We start from the raw sequence: 21,964 nt of genomic DNA, 5'->3' as shown, positions 1-21,964 counted from the left end.
TCAACAGTTGGATGCTCAACAGTCACCCAGGCGCTCTAGTAAGCTATTATTATTTTTTTTAATGAAAATATCTTTCAGAAGGTAGAAAGACTAATTAGAAAAGTGAATATGTTCCTTTGATCTTCATAATTAGAGTATGGTAGAGTCCAAAGTTAAAAGGGGCCTGCATTTTTTATGCTACTTGTAATTGCTGTATCTAGACTACAAAACTATGGATTTATTTTTATGTGATATAGAAATGAACTTCTTTCTTACATAAGGCACTATAGCTTGGAATTTCAATTATAGGAAATTGAAATTGATGTGAACAGTAAGTTTGGGAATCTAAATCACAGTCATCTAAATCAGCAAAAATTATAAGAACATTCTCTGCCACATTGAACAAACTCTGTTCTCCATTTAAGTGAGGCAAAGCCGCTGCATGGAAGGAGTGGGTAGATAAAATCTACTTATACATATTTAAAACTGAACAGTCCAAAAATAGTGCAGGTTTGTATATTGATCACATGATAAAAAAACTAATTAGCATCACATGAAAAAAATATAATGAATAATAAATGAGTAGCTAGATGTCCTCGAAAACATAAAATCTTAGAAATATAAAAGAAACAAAAAGATTTTAAGCCCAACCTTCTCTTCCTACAAATACGAAAGCTATATTTCTAGGAAGCAGAGTGATTTCCCCAAGGTTATACAGCTCATTAGTAGAATAGTTGGAACTAAAACTCGAGCCTTCATGTTCTCAACAGTGTTCTTTTTCCACTACCAGGTATAGATAAGTGAAGAAGTGAACAAGTCCTAAAGGAGTTGAATCTACTTTAGACATTTTATTGAAGTAATAAAAAGAGACCATAAGTCAGAAGAATTTCCCTATGGCTCAGATGGCACTTGAATGGGATTTTGAAAATGAAGATAAAAATATTTTCAACATTGGCAGTAAATTAACTTTATTAGTTTTTTAAAGGCGAGTATGTATTTGATGATACCTTTTCTACCCAATGATTACTTTCTCTGCTATTTATTTTCTGGGCACAAAATTCTCTGTCAAGGCTAACAAACTACTCCTCAAATACCTCTAGAGGTCTTCCTTGCCTGTCTTCCTCCAATTTCATGTTCTTAATGCATGCATTGATAATGGATGGTTTAAATGTTATTACTTACTGTTTTGGGACTGTCAAGAATTTACCATATGGGATAGGGTTTACCTTGGAGTAGATATTGAAACAAAAATCAATCACATGTACTGTGACTTGAGAGCTTTCACTATTTACCAGACATTTGTATAGCATGGAAAATTTAATATACAAGACAAGTGGGAGAAAACTGTCTCATGCAGTGTGGCCCAAAGCAGCATCTCTCACTCCTTACACATTCCACTGTCTTATAATTCTAGTGCCTTCAATCCAACATGTATAAGAACCACATTTCCAGCATCTTTTAAAATTGAGGTCTTAAAAAATGCATTATCCACCATAAGAATGCTGCCTTGTATATGCCTAATTTTGCAACTTACTTAGTAATTTAATTTGTACATTAATTCCTTAGTATTAAATGTGTAACTATGTATAATTTTGTAGCATTTCCCTTAAATAATTAAGAGCTCTATTAAGAGCTCAATTGGCCTCTCCTAACTTAATGGAGTTTTTAATTTTAATTTTCCTGTTGCTTATAAGAGGAATGGAATAGATCTATTTTGAGATGTATTTAGAACTATGTTCAAACGTTTCCATTCTGTTACACTGAGTAAAATGGTTGGGATTCCAATAGATAAGAGAATCAGAATCTCATAAAAGACAATTGTCAGGGCACCCAGGTGGCTCAGTCCATTAAGCTCCTGCCTTTGGCTCAGGTCATGACCTCAGGGTCCTGGGAGTGAGCCCGCATCAGGCTCCCTGCTCAGCGGGGAGCCTCTTCTCCCTCTCCCCCTGCCTCCCCCTCTGTCTCTCCCTCTGCCTCTCCCTCTGCTAGTGCTCTCTCTCTCTCCCTTGCTCACTCTCCCTCTTTCAAATAAGTAGATAAAATCTTAAAAAAAAAGACAGTTTTTAAATTTATCTAATGTTTTCCTCCTTTCCTCCTCTGCACTTGATGTCCAAGCTATAGGCCACAAAAAAGACATACAGATTGAGGGTTTTGAAGCTGGAAATATTATCAGGGAAAGAGGTTAGACATGGTTTCTTAAGATTAGTCCAAATTCACTTTTTTTCCATGGTATATGTTTTCATTTGCCTGTACTAACATGAGGATGTATCTTCAGAATGTCAGAATATACAAAATTATATATTTATTTATTTGAACTCTCAGATACTAATCACATTTATGAATAATTTCTAAGTTAGCAAAGCAAATTTTTGGTGACTGAAAAACAGTGATATTGCTTGGAAGTCAACAAGAGAGATGAAAAAATGTTATATATATATTTTTTGAGAAAATGATATGAATTTTTTAGCTAAGAATATATGCAAAAAGTTTTGTAAGCTTTAACTGTTTAAATACTTTTTTCAGTGAAAGCTGGTGCAGCCACTTTGGAGAACAGTATGGAGGTTCCTCAAAAAGTTGAAAATAGAGCTACCCTATGACCCAGCAATTGCACTGCTGGGTATTTACCCCAAAGATACAAATGTAGTGATATGAGGGGGACATGCACCCCAATTTTTAGAGCAGCAATGTCCACAATAGCCAAACTATGGAAAGAGCCCAGATGTCCATCAACAGATGAATGGATAAAGAAGATGTGGCGTATATATACAATGGAATATTATGCAGCCATCAAAAAGATGAAATCTTGCCATTTCAACAACGTGTATGGAACTAGAGGGTATTATGCTAAGCGAAATAAGTCAATCAGAGAAAGATAAATATATGATCTCACCAATATGAGGAATTTGAGAAATAAGACAGAGGATTATTAGGGGAAGGGAGGGAAAAATGAAAGACAAAACCAGAGAGGGAGACAAACCATAAGAGACTCTTAATCTCAGGAAACAAACTGAGGGTTGCTGGAGTGGAGGGGGGTGGGAGAGATGGGGTGGCTGGGTGATGGACATTGGGGAGGGTATGTGCTATGGTGAGTGCTGTGAATTGTGTAAGACTGACGAATCACAGATCTGTACCCCTGAAACAAATAATATATTGTATGTTAATAAAAAATACTTTATTCAGTATTTAACAAATATTATTTAAAATATTTTATTAAAATGTTAGATAAAATACTATTAAAATATTTTAAATTTAATTTAAAATTCTTTTAATTTACATGAAAATATTTCCTAAATGATTATTCCTTAATAATTTTTAATAGAATATGTAATGTTTGGGAACTCAAGGTTTGGAATTGGAGAGATCTGGATTTGAATCCTTAAAAGTGCTCTCTCCCTAAACCTCAGTCTCTTCAATCTAACCCCAAAATAATAGCCTTGTGGAAATGTTGTTAGGGTTTTGTTTGTAAGTTGAATGTTTACTAGGTATTTAACATAGATCTTGGAACATAGGCAGAACTCAAGAATGCTAACACATTGTTATTATTACTACCATTATCATTACTATTAGCATTACATGTATATTATCAAGTCTTGTATTCCAAGAGGTTGTTGATAGTGCAGGTGACCTCATAGTGCTAAGATGTCCTCAGCCATAACAATTGTGCCTGCAGTCTTATTGTTTTTTTCTTAATTTAATGACTTCTATTAACACACTCAATGTTGTGGGGGCTATCATCCTTGTCCAGAGGTTTGTTTTTACTTTACTTAACTCCACTAACTGTATAATGCATTTACAGTAAATATCATGGTCTACTTTTTTCTCTGTGATAAAGAAATACATAAATGCTTCCATTTTTCATTTCCATATATTCTGTTTAGTACATTTGGAAATGTCAGAGTTAAGAGATTGGTGAAGTCAAATAGCATTAATGTAAAGGGAATCAATATGTCAAAATAAAATGATTTGGCTTCTCTTTGTTTTTATCTCAGGCATGAGAAGTTTTCAAGCAGTAAAAAATTTCAGGTTAAAGATGCTACATAAGTACTGAATTTCAGACATGTGACACGGAAGAGTTAAGTGTGAATATTACCTCTGTGGGTGGGGATCAAAACCTTAGGCAAGCGGTGGTTTTGGCAATGAGAATATTCAATATAAATAAAGAAATATAGAAAAATATTATAGCTTAATAGATTTTTTTTTTGGGTAGAGCAGATTGCCCTTTTACATCTTTTCTATTATTAGCTGGAATGTGGCAAGGGCTTTTTAAATGTTTATGCTAGCTCAATCCTAAATTGTTCTTGAGTCAGAATGGCCAGTTGTGACAAATTATACTCAATTACATGACTACTTGCCACCAGAGACTGAGCGAAATTGGATTTATTAGAAACCAGAGCCAGTGCCTTGGTAAGCCAAACTGCTCTTCAAAATTTTGAAGGGCTGCAATGGGTTTAGTTTTTACTGTGGAATGTGTTCTCTGTAACGCGCGCGCGCTCTCTCTCCTCTCTCTCTCTCCTCTCTCTCTCCCTCGCCCTCTCTCTCTCTCTCTCTCTATATATATATATATATATATATATATTTGCTCCTAGAAAGATAAAAATAATGCACATAGGGCAATGTGAGTTTAGATGGCCTGGAATTTGATGTTTGTTAATCCAGATCAGTGCAGTGGCACCCCAGAAAACTTGTCAAAAAACAAATACCAGTGAGTAAACCTGATACCTAAATCCATCCTTGAAGGATTGGTATTGTCTAAATATCACATTTGGCTAAAATTTGAAGTGACTCTTCTCTACAATAAAAATTGAATGTGGGGCACCTCAGTGGCTCAGTCGGTTAAAGCGTCTGACTTTGGTTCAGGTCATGATCTCAGAATCCTGGGATCCAGCCCTGCATCAGGGCTCCCTGCTCAGCCCCTCCCCCCATTTATGCTCTCTTGGTCTCTCTCTCAAATAAATGACATCTTTTTTAAAAAATTGAATGTGTGGTCAGGTCACCAGAATATTTATATTTTTTACATGTTTGCACTTGAGGGTAATTTCCAGGCTCAAAGATAGGGTCATAGCCAAACCAGTGTTTTGTTCTGAGCTGATTGTACGTTAAGTGGCTGGAGAAAGATGATTAAAAAGGTCCCTTCTGCTAAAGGACAATAAATCTAGTCATAAATTAGTGGATTATTCTTCCTTCAGTGTTAAGATCGGAGAAGCTGAGTTGAGAGGGGATAGAGAGTAGCAACATTGTAAATACAGATGGACCATTCCTGAATATGAATGATAAGTGATGTAATATTCTTAAGCATATCCTTTCAACTTCAGAAGAAATGCTTATTTGTTTAGGTGTGTGTTTGTTCTAATAAATGATCTTTGAAAAGGGTTTTGATAAAGCAGCATCTGAAAGTTTATAGTATTTTAGCAAGATTACATTGCTGCTTTTGATGCCCTATCATTCGGCCTAGAATTTCTAGAGTTATTAATGTTGAAGAAGTCAAAATTTCCCATACAGTCTTTATCCCAAACGTCAAATGGTTGGTTTTGCAATTTATTGTCTTTTTTTCTCCTAATGTTTTGCTTTCTTGGGAATGATGTTGGCAGCTATACAACCCATGTGGAATCCTGGGCCAAATGACCTGCCATCTAGATTCTAGAGGTAGGGAGAGATGTGGGATGAGAACAGGCAGTACTACTCTTTCTCTCTGGAAATTTTCAAGGATGAATATTTTCACAGTCTACTACAACCAAAAGTCTAGGTTTAAACACATGATTTGGATGGGCTTTCGATTTATTACCTTTGTCCCTGCCAGAAAATTTGATTCTCTATGTGGGAAGCCTAGATGAGGTAGACTTGGAGCCAGGTTTCAATTTAATATAAAATTCATCCAAGTCTTAGTTTGGATGAGAGAAGCTCTAAGAGAGAAGCCATTGTGTGGCTTTTTCCTTTAGGTTTATGCAAATTAATAATCCAGATTCTGTTCTCCTTCTTCTCCTTTTCAGGTCTGAGATTTGACCTTTGTGGATTTAAATGTCATTGCTTACTTATATAATCCTTTGTTATTTCTTAATACTTTTTATAGCAAAGATGTTTAAGATTATTAATTGCTGAATTTCATATTATATAATTAGGTTTGCTTTGTATAGTTTGTCAATATATGACTGTTTATTTAACTTGCTTTGAATTTTTTTCACTTAGTTTTGGTTCATTTTAAAAGTATTATTAATACAATATGTTTTTATAGAAAATTTTATAAATCGTAAAATTCTAAAGAAGAAACAAAATATCCAAAATATAATGCCCAGAGATAAATGGGAGGGAGAGAGAACCCCGGGCAGACTCATTGCTGAGCGCGAGCTGGAGGCAGGGCTTGAGCTCAGGACCCTGAGATCATGACCTGAGCCAAAACCAAGAGTCGGAGGCTTAACCCACTGTGCCACCCAGGCGCCCCCACAAGTACTTTATCTTAATATAATTGTAGACATTTAAAAATTTCCTTGGGAGATTCCATTGTAGATTTCAGTGTAAGAATCTATTTAAATAAAAGAGGTCTTGATTTTGTAGAATATTTTCTCATTATATCCCCAAGATTATTTAATAATTATTTTACCCCTATAATTTTACTCTATAAATATTTAAAATAATAATGCTATTGAATAGTTTTATGTGTACCATATACTAAGGGGTGCCAGTGGTGTTTCTCAGCTATTTCATCCCTCATGATTACCTCCTAGGGAAGTAGATAACAGTAAAATATATGTTATAACTATGAGACACCCAAGACATAAAAACCAACTCTTCTAAGAGAAAATCAACAAACAAGCATGGACTGGGACTTCAAATTTCCATAAAGGAAATACACATATGTATAAACAAAAGCATTCCATCCAGTTTTTCTTTAGTGAGGAATATAAAACTAAATACAAACATAGAATGGGAACAGTATAGAGCAGATTATGTTTTTTAAAAATATGATTATAGGACCATAAAATGAAATGTTTGTGGTCAGTGTTTGTGTTAGGGTTCTCCAGGGCAACAGAACCGATAAAATATATATATCTTATTATTATAAGAAATTGCCTTATATAGAAGTGTTGACTCACTAAACTGTATACCTGAAACTAATATTACACTGTATGTTAACTAACTGGAATTTAAATTAAAACTAAATAAATAAATTCTGGGGGGAAAAAAGGAAATTGGCACATGCGATTAAAGAGGCTGACAAGTCCCAAGATCTACAGTCAGCAAACTGGAGACCCGGGAGAGATGATGGTGTAGGTACAAAGGCTAGCAGCATTAAGAACCAGGAGGAACTGAGTTTCAGTTTCAGTTTGAAAGCAAGAAAATACTAATGTCCCAGATGGAAGGCAGTCAGGCAGGAGGAGTTCCCTCAAGGGATAGTCAGCCTTTTTGTTCTTTTTCAGGCCTTCAGCTGATTGGATAAGTTTCACCCACATTAAGGAAGGTAATGTACCAATTCAAATTTTTTTAAGGCAAGGTGTTTTTTTCCAATTTTACTGAGCTATATTGGTATATGACATTGTATTAGTCCAAGATGTACAACATAATAATTTGATACATATATATGTATACTTACATATATTACAATTATATATAATATATATATATTGCCAAATGATTACCACAGTAAGTTTAGTTAACATTAATTACCTCACATAGTTATTTTTTCTCTAATTATGAGAACTTTTAAGATTTACTCTCTTAATAACTTTCACATATATAGTACAGTATGTTAACAAAGCACAATGCTGTACATTACATTCCCAAAACTTATTTATCTTATAACTGGACATTTTTATCTTTTGACCACCTTCACCCATTTCCCCTACTCCCCACCCCCTCTTACTGGCAACCATCAGTATGTTCTCTGTATCTGTGAATTTGTTTTTTTTTGGATTCCACTTATAAGTGAAATTATATAGTATTTGTCTCTCTCTGACTTATCTCACTTAGCATAATGCCCTCAGAGGCCATCCATGTTACCACAGTTGGCAGGATTCCCTCCTTTTGTGGCTGAATAATATTCCATTGTATATATGTTACAATTTCTTTATTCATTCATCAGTGGATACTTAGGTTGTTTCTATGCCTTGGCTCTTTCAGTAATGCTGTGATACATGAGGGTGCAGATATATTTTTGAGGTAGTGATTCCATTATCTTTGGATATATACCCAGAAGTGAAATACTAGATCTAGTTCTATATATATGAATAGCATTTCATATTATATTTAGTAGTTCATAGTAGTATTTAAGTAGTATTTATATGAGCATATGGTAGTTCTCTTTATAATTTTTTGATGAATTGACATACTGTTTTCCATAGAGGAATCTCCATACTATTTTCCATAGTGGTCAACAGTGTGCAAGCATTCCCTATTTTCTACAACTTCACCAGCACTTATTTCTTGTCTTTTTGATGATAGCCATTTTAACAGGTATGAGATGATAACTTGTGGTTTTGATTTGCATTTCTCTTATGATGAGTGATGTTGAACATCTTTTCATGTACCTGTTGGACAGTTGGATGTCTTCGGAAAAAAATGTCCATTCAGTTTCTCTGTCATTTTTTAAATCAGATTGTTTGGTTTTTTGCTATTGAGTTGTATGAGTTCTTTATATATTTTGGATATTAGCCCCTTCTCAGAGATATGATTTGCAACTGTTTTCTCCCACTCCATATGTTGCCCTTTCATTTTGTTAATTGTTTCCTTTGCTGTGCAAAAGCTTTTAAGCTTGATGTTCCCTCTTGTTTTTTATTTTGTTGCCTTTGCTTTTGGTGTCAAAGCCAAAAAGTCATCACCAAGACTAATGTCAAGAAGCTTACCCCCTATGTTTTCTTCTAGGAATTTCATGGTTTCAGGTCTTATATTTAAATTTTCGACCCAATTTGAGTTGATTTTTTGTGTACGATTTAAGACAGGGATCCAGTTCCACTGTGTTGTGTGTAATTCTAGTTCATCCAACACCATATATTGAAGTGATTTTTCTTTCCCCATTGTATACTCATGCCCCTTTTGTCATAAATTAATTGACCATTTCTGTGTGGGGTTATTTCTAGGCTCTCTATTCTATTCCATTGATTTATGTGTCTTTTTAAGTCAATACCATATTGTGTTGATTACTATAGCTTTGTTATACAGCATGAAATCAGAAAGTGTGGTACCTCCAGATTTGTTCTTCTTTTTCAAGATTTCTTTGACTATTTGGGTTATTTTGTAGCTCCGTGCAAATTTTAGCATTGTTTATTCTACTTCTGTGAAAGATACCATTAGAATTTTGATAGGAACTGCATTGAATCTGAGTCTACATTGCTTTGAGTAGTATGTACATTTTAAAAATATTAATTCTTTCAGTCTCTGAGCACGGAATATCCAATTATTTGTGTCTTCTTCAATTTCTTTCATCAATATCTTATGGTTTTCAATGTACTGATTTTCCACCTCCTTGGTTAAGTTTATTACTAGTATTTTGTTGTAATCATAAATGGGATTGTTTTTAATTTCTCTTTCTGATAGGTCACTGTTAGTATATAGGAATGCAACTGATTTTTGTATATTGATTTTGTATCCTGCAGCTTTACTGAATTTTTTTATTAGTTCTAACAGTTTTGAGGTAGAATCTTTAAGAGTTTTCTATATATAATATCATATTATCTGCAAAGAGAGACAGTTTTATTTCTTCCTTCCAATTTAGATATGGTTTATTTCTTTTTCTTGACTGATTACTCTAGCTAGGACTCCCAGTACTTTGTTGAGTAAAAGTGGTGAGAATGGGCATCCTTGTTCAATTAAAATGTTAACCTCATCCAAATAAATAAATAAATAAATAAATAAATAAATAAATAAAAATAAAAAACACCCTTACAGGTACACCCACAATGCTTGACCAAATATCTGGGCACCAGGCAAGTTGACACATAAAATTAACCATCACAGTATTATTCATAGCAGATGCAGAGTCAGCAAATAACTAACATTATAGTATTATAATCTGTGAAAACTATTTGTTTTGAGTTTCAGTTAAGGTCATCCTTTAAAATGTTACAAAACTGGGCGCCTGGGTGGCTCAGTAGGTTAAGCGTCTGCCTTCAGTTCGTGTCATGATTCCAGGGTCCTGGGATCAAGTCCCACATTGGGCTCCCTGCCCAGCAGGGAAGCTACTTCTCCCTCTCCCTCTACCCTTCCCCCTGCTCATGCTCTCTCTCTCTCTCTCTCTCAAATAAATAAATAAAATCTTTAAAAAAATGTTGCAGAATAGTTACACAACTGATAGTAGGCAAGAAGTTCTTTTTTTTTTTGATGTAGTGTTCCATGATTCATTGTTTGTGTATAACACCCAGTATTCCATGCAGAACGTGCCCTCCTTAATACCCATCACCAGGCTAACCCATCCCCCTACCCCCCTCCCCTCTAGAACCCTCAGTTTGTTTCTCAGAGTCCATAGTCTCCCATGGTTCGTCTACCCCTCCAATTTCCCCCCTTCATTCTTCCCCTCCTGCTAACTTCCTCTTCTTTTTTTTAAACATATAATGTATTATTTGCTTCAAAGGTACAGATCTGTGATTCAACAGTCTGGCACACTTCACAGTGCTCACCATAGCACATAACCTCCCCAGTGTCTATCACTCAGCTACCCCATCCCTCCCACCCCCCACCACTCCAGCAACCCTCAGTTTGTTTCCTGAGATTAAGAATTCCTCATATCAGTGAGGTCATATGATACATGTCTTTCTCTGATTGACTTATTTCACTCAGCATAACACCCTCCACTTCCATCCACGTCGTTGCAAAAGGCAAGATCTCATTCCTTTCGATGGCTGCATGATATTCCTTTGATTATATATATATATATATACCACATCTTCTTTATCCATTCATCTGTCGATGGACATCCTGGCTCTTTCCACAGTTTGGCTATTGTGGACATTGCTGCTATAAACATCGGGGTGCATGTACCCCTTTGGATCCCTACATTTGTATCTTTGGGGTAAATACCCAGTAGTGCAATTGCTGGGTCGTAGGGTAGCTCTATTTTCAGCTTTTTGAGGAAGCTCCATACTGTTTTCCAGAGTGGCTGCACCAGCTTGCATTCCCACCAACAGTATAGGACGGTCCCCTTTCTCCACATCCCCGCCAACATCTGTCATTTCCTGACTTGTTAATTTTAGCCATTCTGACGTGTGAGGTGATATCTCATTGAGGTTTTGATTTGGATTTCCCTGATGCCAAGCAGTGTTGAGTACCTTTTCATGTGTCTGTTGGCCATTCGGAAGTCTTCTTTGGAAATATGTCTGTTCATGTCTTCTGCCCATTTCTTGATTGGATTATTTGTTCTTTGGGTTTGAGTTTGATAAGTTCTTTATAGATTTTGGATATGAGCCCTTTATCTGATATGTCATTTGCAAATATCCTCTAACGTTCTGTTGGTTGTCTTTTGGTTTGGTTGACTGTTTCTTTTGCTGTGCAAAAGCTTTTTATCTTGATGAGGTCCCAATAGTTCATTTTTGCCCTTGCTTCCCTTGCTTTTGGTGATGTTTCTAGGAAGAAGTTGCTGCGGCTGAGGTCGAAGAGGTTGCTGCCTGTGTTCTCCTTTAGGATGTTGATGGACTCCTGTCTCACATTTAGGTCTTTCAACCATGTTCAGTCTATTTTTGTGTGTGGTGTAAGGAAATGGTCCAGTTTCATTCTTCTGCATGTGGCTATCCAATTTTCCCAGCACCATTTGTTGAAGAGACGGTCTTTTTTCCATTGGACATTCTTTCCTGCTTTGTCAAAGATTAGTTGACCATAGAGTTGAGGGTCCATTTCTGGGCTCTCTGCTCTGTTCCATTGATCTATGTGTCTGTTTTTGTGCCAGTACCATACTGTCTTGATGAATACAGCTCTGTAATAGAGCTGGAAGTCCGGAATTGTGATGCCACAGGCTTTGCTTTTCTTTTTCACCATTACTCTGGCTATTCGGGGTCTCTTCTGGTTCCATACAAATTTTAGGATTCTTTGTTCCATTTCTTTGAAAAAAGTGGATGGTATTTTAATGGGGATTGCATTGAATGTGTAGATTGCTCTAGGTAACGTTGACATCTTCACAATAGTTGTTCTTCCAATCCATGAGCATGGAACCTTTTTCCATTTCTTTGTGTCTTCTTCAATTTCTTTCATGAGTATTTTATAGTTTTCTGAGTACAGATCCTTTGCCTCTTCGGTTAGATTTTTTCCTAGGTATCTTACGGTTTTCGGTGCAATTGTAAGTGGGATCGACTCCTTAATTGCTCTCTCTTCTGTCTTGTTGTTGGTGGATGGGAATGCCACTGATTTCTGTGCACTGATTTATATCCTGCCACTTTACTGAATTCCTGTATGGGTTCTAGCAGTTTTGGGGTGGAGTCTTTTGGGTTTTCCACATAAAGTATCATTTCATCTGCAAACAGTGAGAGTTTGACGTCTTCTTTGCCGATTTGGATGCCATTGATTTCTTTTTGTTGTCTGATTGCTATGGCTAGGACTTCTGATACTATGTTGAATAGCAGTGGTGATAGTGGACATCCCTGCCACATTCCTGACCTTAGGGGAAAGCTCTCAGTTTCTCCCCATTGAGAATGATATTCGCTGTGGGTTTTTATAGATGGCTTTTATGATCTTGAGGTATGTACCCTCTATCCCTATACTCTGAAGAGTTTCGATCAAGAAAGGATGCTATATGTTGTCAAATGCTTTTCTGCATCTATTGAGAGGATCGTATGATTCTTGTTCTTTCTCTTGTTAATATATTGTATCACGTCGATTGATTTGCGGGTGTTGAACCAACCTTGCAGCCCAGGGATAAATCCCACTTGGTCGTGGTGAAGAATCCTTTTAATGTACTGTTGGACCCTATTGGCTAGTATTTTGGTGAGAATTTTTGCATCCATGTTCATCAAGGATATTGGTCTATAATTCTCCTTTTTAATGGGGTCTTTGTCTGGTTTTAGGATCAAGGTAATGGTGGCCTCATAAAATGAGTTTGGAAGTTTTCCTTCCATTTCTATTTTTTGGAACAGTTTCAGGAGAATAGGTATTAATTCTTCTTTAAATGTTTGGTAGAATTCCCCTGGGAAGCCATCTGGCCCTGGGCTTTTGTTTCTTGGGAGATTTTTGATGACTGCTTCCATTTCCTTAGTGGTTATAGGTCTGTTCAGGTTTTCTATTTCTTCCTAGTTCAGTTTTGGTAATTGATACATCTCTAGGAATGCATCCATTTCTTCCAGGTTATCTAATTTGCTGGCATAGAGTTGCTCATAATATGTTCTTATAATTTTTTGTATTTCTTTGGTGTTGGTTGTGATCTCTCCTCTTTCATTCATGATTTTGTTGATTTGGGTCATTTCTCCTTTCTTTTTGATAAGTCTGGCCAGCGGTTTATCAATCTTGTTAATTCTTTCAAAGAGCCAGCTCCTACTTTCGTTGAGCTGTTCTACTGTTCTTTTGGTTTCAATTTCATTGATTTCTGCTCTGATCTTTATTATTTCTCTTCTCCTGCTGGGTTTAGGCTTTATTTGGTGTTTCTTCTCTAGCCCCTTTAGGTGTAGGGTTTGGTTGTGTATTTGAGACCTTTCTTGTTTCTTGAGAAAGGCTTGTATTGCTATATACTTTCCTCTCAGGACTGCCTTTGCTGCATCCCAAAGATTTTGAACAGTTGTGTTTTCATTTGCATTGGTTTCCATGAACTTTTTAATTCTTCTTTAATTTACTGGTTGACCCATTCCTTCTCTAGTAGGATGTTCTTTAGCCTCCATGTATTTGAGTTCTTTCTGTCTTTCCTCTTGTGATTGAGTTCTAGTTTCAAAGCATTGTGGTCTGAAAATATGAAGGGGATAATCCCAATCTTTTGGTACCAGTTGAGACCTGATTTGTGACCTAGGATGTGATCTATTCTGGAGAATGTTCCATGTGCACTAGAGAAGAATGTGTATTCTGTTGCTTTGGGATGGCATGTTCTGAATATGTCTGTGAAGTCCATTTGGTCCAGTGTGTCATTTAAAGTCTTTATTTCCTTTGATCTTTTGCTGAGATGATCTGTCCATTTCAGTGAGGGGGTGTTAAAGTCCCCCACTATTATTGTATTGTTGTCAATGTGTTTCTTTGCTTTTGTTATTAATTGCATTATAAAAGTGGCTGCTCCCATGTTAGGGGCATAGTTATTTACAATTGTTAGATCTTCTTGTTGGATAGACCCTTTAAAGTAGGATATAGTGTCCTTCCTCATCTCTTATTACAGTCTTTGGTTTAAAATCTAATTTGTCTGATATCAGGATTGTCACCCCAGCTTTCTTTTGGTGTCCATTAGCATGGTAAATGGTTTTCCACCTCTTCACTTTCAATCTGGGGGTGTCTTTGGGTCTAAAATGAGTCTCTTGCACACAGCCTATTGATGGGTCTTGTTTTTTAATCCAGTCTGATAGCCCGTGTCTTTTGATTGGGGCATTTAGCCCATTTACATTCAGGGTAACTATTGAAAGATATGAATTTAGTGCCGTTGTATTGCCTGTAAGGTGACTGTTACTGTATCTTGTCTGTATTCCTTTCTGGTCTATGCTGCTTTTAGGCTCTCTCTTTGCTTAGAGGACCCCTTTCCATATTTCCTGTAGGGCTGGTTTCGTGTTTGGAAATTCCTTTAGTTTTTGTTTGTCCTGGAACGTTTTTATCTCTCCTTCTATTTTCAATGACAGCCTAGCTGTATATAGTGTTCTTGGCTGCAGATTTTTCTCGTTTAGTGCTCTGAATATATCATGCCAGTCCTTTCTGGCCTGCCAGGTCTCTGTGGATAGGTCTGTTGCCAATCTAATGTTTCTACCATTATAGGTTACAGATCTCTTCTCCCGAGGTGTTTTCAGGATTTTCTCTTTGTCTCTGAGACTCATAAGTTTTACTATTAGATGTCGGGTTGTTGACCTATTTTTATTGATTTTGAGAGGGATTCTCTGTGCCTCCTGGATTTTGATGCCTGTTTCCTTCCTCACATTAGGGAATTCCTCTGTTATAATTTGCTCCAATATACCTTCTGCCCCTCTCTTTCTTCTTCTTCTGGGATCCCCATTATTCTAATGTTGTTTCGACTTATGGTATTGCTCATCTCCCGAATTCTGACCTCGTGATCCAGTAGTTGTTTATCTCTCTTTTTCTCTGCTTCTTTATTTTCCATCATTTGGTCTTCTATATCACTGATTCTCTCTTCTGCCTCATTTATCCTAGCAGTTAGTGCCCCCATTTTTGATTGCACCTCATCAATAGCCTTTTTGATTTCGACTTGGTTAGATTTTAGTTCTTTTATTTCTCCAGAAAGGGTTTCTCTAATAACTTCCATGCTTTTTTCAAGCCCAACTAGTACCTTTAAAATCTTGATTCTGAACTCTAGGTCCGACATCTTACTAATGTCCGTATTGAGTAGGTCCCTGGCAGACGGTACTACCTCCTGTTTTTTTTGTTGAGGTGATTTTTTCCGTCTTGTCATTTTGTCCAGAGGAGAATAGATGAATGAGAAAACAAAATGCTAACAGGGTAACAACGTCCCCAGAAAATATACTCTAAACAAATCAGAAAAGACCTGAAACCAGAGGAAAAGAAAGGAAACGAAAGAAAAAAGAATGAGAAAAAAGAAAAAGATAAAAACAAGCAAAAGCAGAACAAAACAAAACCCAGAATATCATCAAATATGATTAGGCTGGTGCATAGATCAGTGCCACACACTAGATTTTGGGGGTGTTTTGGTCTGTTCGAAGAAAGTGCCTCCCAACATTTTAAAGAAAGACAGACATATATGTACAAAATAAGGGTTGATACGATGAAGGGATGGAAGATGAGTGTAAAGATGAAAATTATAAAAAATTTTATAAGAGGAATTGATAAGAAGTTGTTTGAGAAAAGAAAGAAGAGGATAAAAAAAAGAAAGAAAGAAAAGGGGGGAGAGAATGTGATGAGGCAGGAGACTAGAACAAAGCCATACACTATAGATTTAGGGTATATTTTGATCTGTTAGAAGAAACTGTATCTCAAAATTTTAAAGAGAGAACAACTTATATATATATATGCCAAAAATAAGGGTAACTACACTGAAGGGATAGAATATGACTCTGAAAATGAAAAATAAAAATGTTTTTTTCAAAAAGGGATTGATAAGATGTTGGTTGAAAAAGGGAAAAAGAAAAATTAAAAAAGAAAAGACAGTTAAAAAACAAATTAACTTTGAAAGACTAAAGAATCGTGGTAAAAAAGCCATGAATTCTATGTGCCGTATTCCCCTAGTGCTGGAGTTCTGCCGTTCTCATGGATCGGTAAACTTGGTCTTGGCTGGCTGTTCTTGCTGATCTTCTGGGGGAGGGGCTTGTTGCCGTGGTTCCCAAATGTCCTTGCCGGAGGCAGAATTGCCCCACCCTTGCCTGTCCGGGCTAAGTAATCTGCTCGGGTTTGCTCTCGGGAGCTTTTGTTCCCTGCAAGCTTTCCGTGTAGCATTGTAGGAGGAGAGTGAAAATGGTGGCCTCCCAATCTCCGCCCCGGAGGAGCCGAGAACTCGGGACCCCGCTCCTCAGTGCGCCCCCAGAGAAAAGCAGTCAATCACTCCTGTCTCCCCGGTCTCCGGCCACACTCCGTGCTCACCTGGCTTGTGACCGAGCGTTTCTATCTCTGGCACACGACTCGGTGTGGAGTCTCCAAACCCAGCAGATCCCTGCGGTGCGCTCCTGCACCTTTCCTCCCGGGGGAGGAAGGGGTGGCACTTTTATTTTGAGATTCCTTTCATATTGTAGCTGACATAACTAGATTATTTTTAAGTAATTCTTTTATTTATAGTTTTATTTTTACAAATAATTGATATATTCATCTACTATTCACCATGCTATAAAATTGTAAGGAGAATATATATGAATACTGATTCCATAGCTAATAAAACATTTATGAGCCCAAGCAGAAGGTCACAGAAGAATGTTTATAAGCATTAGGTATTAAATTGACAGATGTTGTGGAATCAAAGTTGCACATACACAGTGGGATACTCATCATGAATTCTACTTGATGTTTAAATGAGAGAGATATCAAGTAAGTAGAAAACTGTTTAAACATCTTCATGTGCATCTTCTTCTACATTTGAGTTTATTTTTACTTGGTGTATAGGAGTCCTAACAGAATCATGTTTCCACCCCTTCCAGGTGAACAACTTCTCAAGGAAGCCTGGCATCCTATAGCCCTTGCTTAGAATAAAATCTTTAAAAGCAATTGTTCCATAAAGATCTTCAAGAATATCCTGTTCAGGAAAATTCTTTCCATATCTCCCATCTTGAGCCTCATGTAAGACCTTGGGATCAATCAAAGGTTCATCATTTATTAGCTTTTTCCACAACTTGGGCTTCAGGTACCATGCTCCATACCTCATCTTCACCCAGTTGGGTTTGTAAGGATTCTGTGGTGTCTTGAGTTTCCTCTCCCAATTTTCCCACTATATGGAGAATTTTATATTCTCCATATCCATTATATGGATAATTTTATATTATCCATTTTATCTAGCCCCATTCTGTACTTTAGGTCCAAAGGAACATGGTTTCCTTTCTTCGTGTGGCTCATGTCATAGGTTGGTTTGCATTCATAGCCAATGTCAAACTGTTTCATGATGAATTCTTCGTCAATGCCCAAGTCTCCAAAAGTAGCAACACATTTGCAGAATTTCTGGACTCCTGTCGGTACTTTTCTATGAAGAGGAGGATTTTTGAGCAAATCCTTTGTGCTTGACCTCCTTTCTTCATGAGGTAACTTGTCTGGATGTGACCCAGGAGTCTTCTTGGGAAGTTCCGGGTTGACTTTGGTAGGACATTTCTCACTAAGCTTTGTGGGGGGCTTCATTCTTTTCTTGGTGTTCTGACGATAAGCCCATGTGTCCTTCAGCTTCTTGTCAGGATCGAGCACTTCCAGCACCTTTAATAAGAGGTCTGGAGGTAGATCGTTCTCCAGACTTGGGCAGAGAGCCAAGGGATGCTCGGTCAGGTGGTCTTCGATATCCTCTACGAATGCCTTCCGTGCTAGCTGGGCTGGCGACAGTGTGGAGAACAGGTCTGCTTTGTGGATCAGCTTTTTCTGATTCTTTGTGAGGGCAGGTTTGAGAACTCTGTGAGCAATCATGGGAAGAAAGCCTTCCTTAGGGCCACGTGTGATCAGATCCTCACAAGGTGGACATCCCCTCCTGAAGTCGTCCAGCCCCTCTTTCACAAATATCCACCACCGGCTGTCCAGGGTGGTGGGGAACTTGAGAAGCTTGTTCTTGTGCTTTGCGAAACACTTGGAAGGTAACCTGTCTTTGTACCAGGGCTTGTGTTCATGCCCAGGGGTTGGTTCCAGTGGCCCAGGACTTAACAGCCACTTCTTGTCCACCATGGTACCTCTGGTCCCGGGGCGATCACCAGCTTCAGTGGTTTGTTTTTCGGTTGCTAGGAGACTGCATAGCCAGGCGCAGTCAGATTCTTCCCAGAGGTGGGTCAACGCAGGTGCCCTCTGCAGCCACCTTTCTCCTGGAATGGGCAGTGAAGGTTCATTCCTTTTTGTTGCAGGATACTATTCCATTATATGGGCGTGCCCCACAGCTTATTTATCCATTTGTCTTTTAACAGACATTTGGGTTGATTCCAATTTGAGGCTATACAAATAAAGCTGCCACAAATATTTGTGTTCATGTCTTTGTATACATACGTACTTTAATTTCTTTTGGTTAAATTTTAGCGAAGAGAGGAATGGCAGAAGCATATGCTAGGTGTTTATTTAACATTTTAGGAAACCACCAAACTTTCTGAAAGTGGTTGTACTATGTAATATTTCTTCTAGTAGTGTATGAGAATTGCACTTCCTCCACATACTCCCCAACACTTGGTATAGTCATTTTAATTTTGGCTATTCTGATAGGTGTGTAGTGGTATCTCACTGTGCTTTTAATCTGCGTTTCCCTAATGACTATCTGTTTGTGTGCTTATTTGCCATTTATCTCTTATGTGGTGAGTATCTGTTCAAATTTTTTACACATTTTAAAATTGTATTGTCTTGGGGCGCCTGGGTGGCTCAGTCGTTTGGGCATCTGCCTTCGGCTAGGGTTGTGATCTCGGGCTCCCTGCTTGGCGGGGAGTCAGCTCCTCTCTCCCCCACTCCCTCTGTACACTTGCTCTCTCTCACTCCCTCTCAAATAAATAAAATCTTTAAAATAAAATAAAATAAAATTGTATTGCCTTATATCATTGTGTTTTGAGTTCTTTGTGCTTTCTGAATGTAAGCCCTTTGTCAAATATATGATTTGTAAATTTTTCTCTCAATCTTTTCTCTCCATCTATGGCTTACGTCTTCATTGTCTTAACAGTGTTTTTCAACGAGCAGAGTTTTTACATTTGATGAAGTGCAATGTATCCGTTTATTTTTTTATGGATTGTTCTTTTTGTGTTGTATCTAAGAAACCTTTCCCTATGAAAATGTCATAAAGGTGTTTTTCATTGTGCTAAGTTTTATAATCTCAGGTTTTACGTTTAGATCTGCCCTCTATTTCAATTTAATTTTTTTGGATGATGCAAGATATGGATCAAAGTTTTTATTTATTCTTTTAAAAGTTTTTGTTTATTTAAGTAACTCTACACCCAACTTGGGGTTTGAACTCACGACCCCACAATCAAGAGTCTCACAATCTTCTGACTGAGCCAGTCAGGTGCCCTGTAAGGTTATTTTTTTATTTTTTTTTTTTACCTGTGGATATCCCATAGTTCCAGAATTTTTGTTTTTAAGAGAAGCTTTTCTCTACTGAGTTACCTTTGCAATTTGGTAGGTATAAGTTGTCCACATTTCTGGACACTTTTCTCTTTCATTGTTTTCTATGTATTTACACCATTTCCACACTGTGCTGATTACTTTGTATTTTGTAAATCTTAAAATTAGGTTGTATTAGTCCTTCATGTTCTTTCTTCTTTTAGAAGTTGTTTTGACTCTTCTAGGTCCTTTGAATTTCTATAGGAATTTTAGAATCAGTTTGTCAATGTTTGTAAAAATGCCTGATTAGAATCTGGTGGAATAAATAAATCAATTTTAACATCTTAACAATTTTGAATTTCCTGACCATGAAAAAGTTACTTCTCTCCATTTACGTATATGTTATTTCATGAATATTTTGTAGTTGTCAGTGCATAGTTCTTTCACATCTTTTTTTCCTCTAGGTTTTCCTTAGTATTTTATGTTTTGATACTATTGTAAGTAGTACTGTAATTTTTAGTCAGCATATTCATTGTTGATATATAGAAATATAATTTATTTTTCTGTACTGATCTCGTATTATGCAAACTTTATAAACTAACATCAATTCTAGTAGCTTTTTTTGCAAAGTCTGTTGATTTTTCTACATTGATAGTCATGTCATCTCTTAATAAAGACAGTTTCACTTCTTCCTTTCCAATCAGAAACCTTTTATCCCTAGCCTTATTGCACTGGCTGGAACCTACTTTTGTTGAATAAAAGTGATAAGAGCAGTAATTTTTGTGTTATTTCTGATATTAGAGGGGAAGCCATTAAGTGTGATGCTGGCTTTAGGGTTTTTGTACATACCATTTTTCAATTTAAGTTCCCTTCTATTCCTAATGTTCTGAGGCCTTGTGACAAATGCTTTGTTCAGATACATGGATTGGTCAAATGCCTTTCCTGTACCTATTGAGATAGTCACACAGCTTTTACTTCTTAAAGTAAAGTTTGCTAAAATAACAAATAACATTGATTTCTGCATGGCAAAAATACTTTGAATTCCTGAGATAAACCCCACCTGGTCATAATGTATTATCCTTTGTATATATTTTTGGATTAGGTTTGCTAAACTATTCTAAACATATTTGCATCTCTGTTTATGGGGGGTATCTGATGTTTCTTTCCCTTTAATGACTTTGTTTAGCTTTGTTACCAGGGCAATGCTGGCATCATAGGATAATTTGGGAAGTATCCCATCTTCTTCATTTTCTATAACTTTAGGATTCGCGTTGTATCCTACGCCAAAATATCCTTAAATATTTTGTAGAAGTCACCAGTGAAGCCATCTAAGCTTGAATTTTTCTTTATGGGAAGGTTTTTTTTTTTTTTTTTAACTGCAAATTCAATTTCTTTAATAGCTATGGGGATATTTAGGTTATCTAATTTTTCTTAACAAATTCGGTTAGTTTGTGTATTTCAAGTAATACATTTGTTTTATTTATATGGCCAAAATTACTGCCAAAACTATCCACACTATTCCCGTATTGTCCTTTAGATATCTATGGAATCTGTGGTAATGTCAGCTCTTCCATTGTTGATTTTCGTAATTTGTATTTTCTTCCTTTTTCCTTTTTTTTCCTAATCATACTGGCTACAGATTAACACGTCTTATTGATCTCCTTAAGTAAACAGATTTCAATTTCATTACCTTTTCCCAATATTTTTTCTGTTTTCTTTTTGATTGGTTTCTTCTCCTAATTTTGATCTATTGTTGTGTCACCCTTAATGGTCTGTTCATGGCGACCTACAATGCTTTTTCCAGCATGCCCCTCAAAACCCTTCCAGCCTCTATTATTTCTCAGTTCCAAAGTCACTTCCACATTTTTAGGATTTGTTACAGCAGCACCCTATTCTTGGTACCAATTTATTAAAGTCCTTTCAGGTTGCTGTAAGAGAACATCCTACACTGGGTGGTTTATCAACAACAGAAATCTATTTCTCACAGTTCTGGAGGCTGGGAAGTCCAAGTCTGGGGTGCAGGCATATTCGGTATCTAGTGAGAATGAACTTCTTGGTTCATAGACAGCCATCCTTTCCTGCGTCCTCACATGGCAGCCGGGGTGAGGAGTCTCCTAGGGCCTCTTTTATAAGGCTCCACCTTCATGACTTAATCACCTCCCTAAGGTCTTTTATTATTTTAAGATTTTACTTATTTATTTGACAGCGAGAGAGGGAACACAAGCAGGGGGAGAGGGAG

At 36.8% G+C, this 21,964-nt stretch overlaps 1 pseudogene; it reads right to left on the bottom strand.

Moving 5' to 3' along the window:
* Positions 1 to 17,071: 17,071 nt before the first annotated feature.
* LOC148163053 (protein FAM47E pseudogene) lies at positions 17,072 to 18,381 on the bottom strand (annotated as a pseudogene).
* Positions 18,382 to 21,964: the final 3,583 nt, after the last annotated feature.

Source organism: Eumetopias jubatus, unplaced genomic scaffold, assembly GCF_037043125.1.
Source record: "Eumetopias jubatus isolate StellerSeaLion01/CBP00866 unplaced genomic scaffold, mEumJub1_p1.0 scaffold_11, whole genome shotgun sequence".
NCBI classification, from domain to species: domain Eukaryota; kingdom Metazoa; phylum Chordata; class Mammalia; order Carnivora; family Otariidae; genus Eumetopias; species Eumetopias jubatus.
Note: the sequence above shows the minus strand (reverse complement) of the source record. Positions and strands in the feature narration are given on the sequence as shown.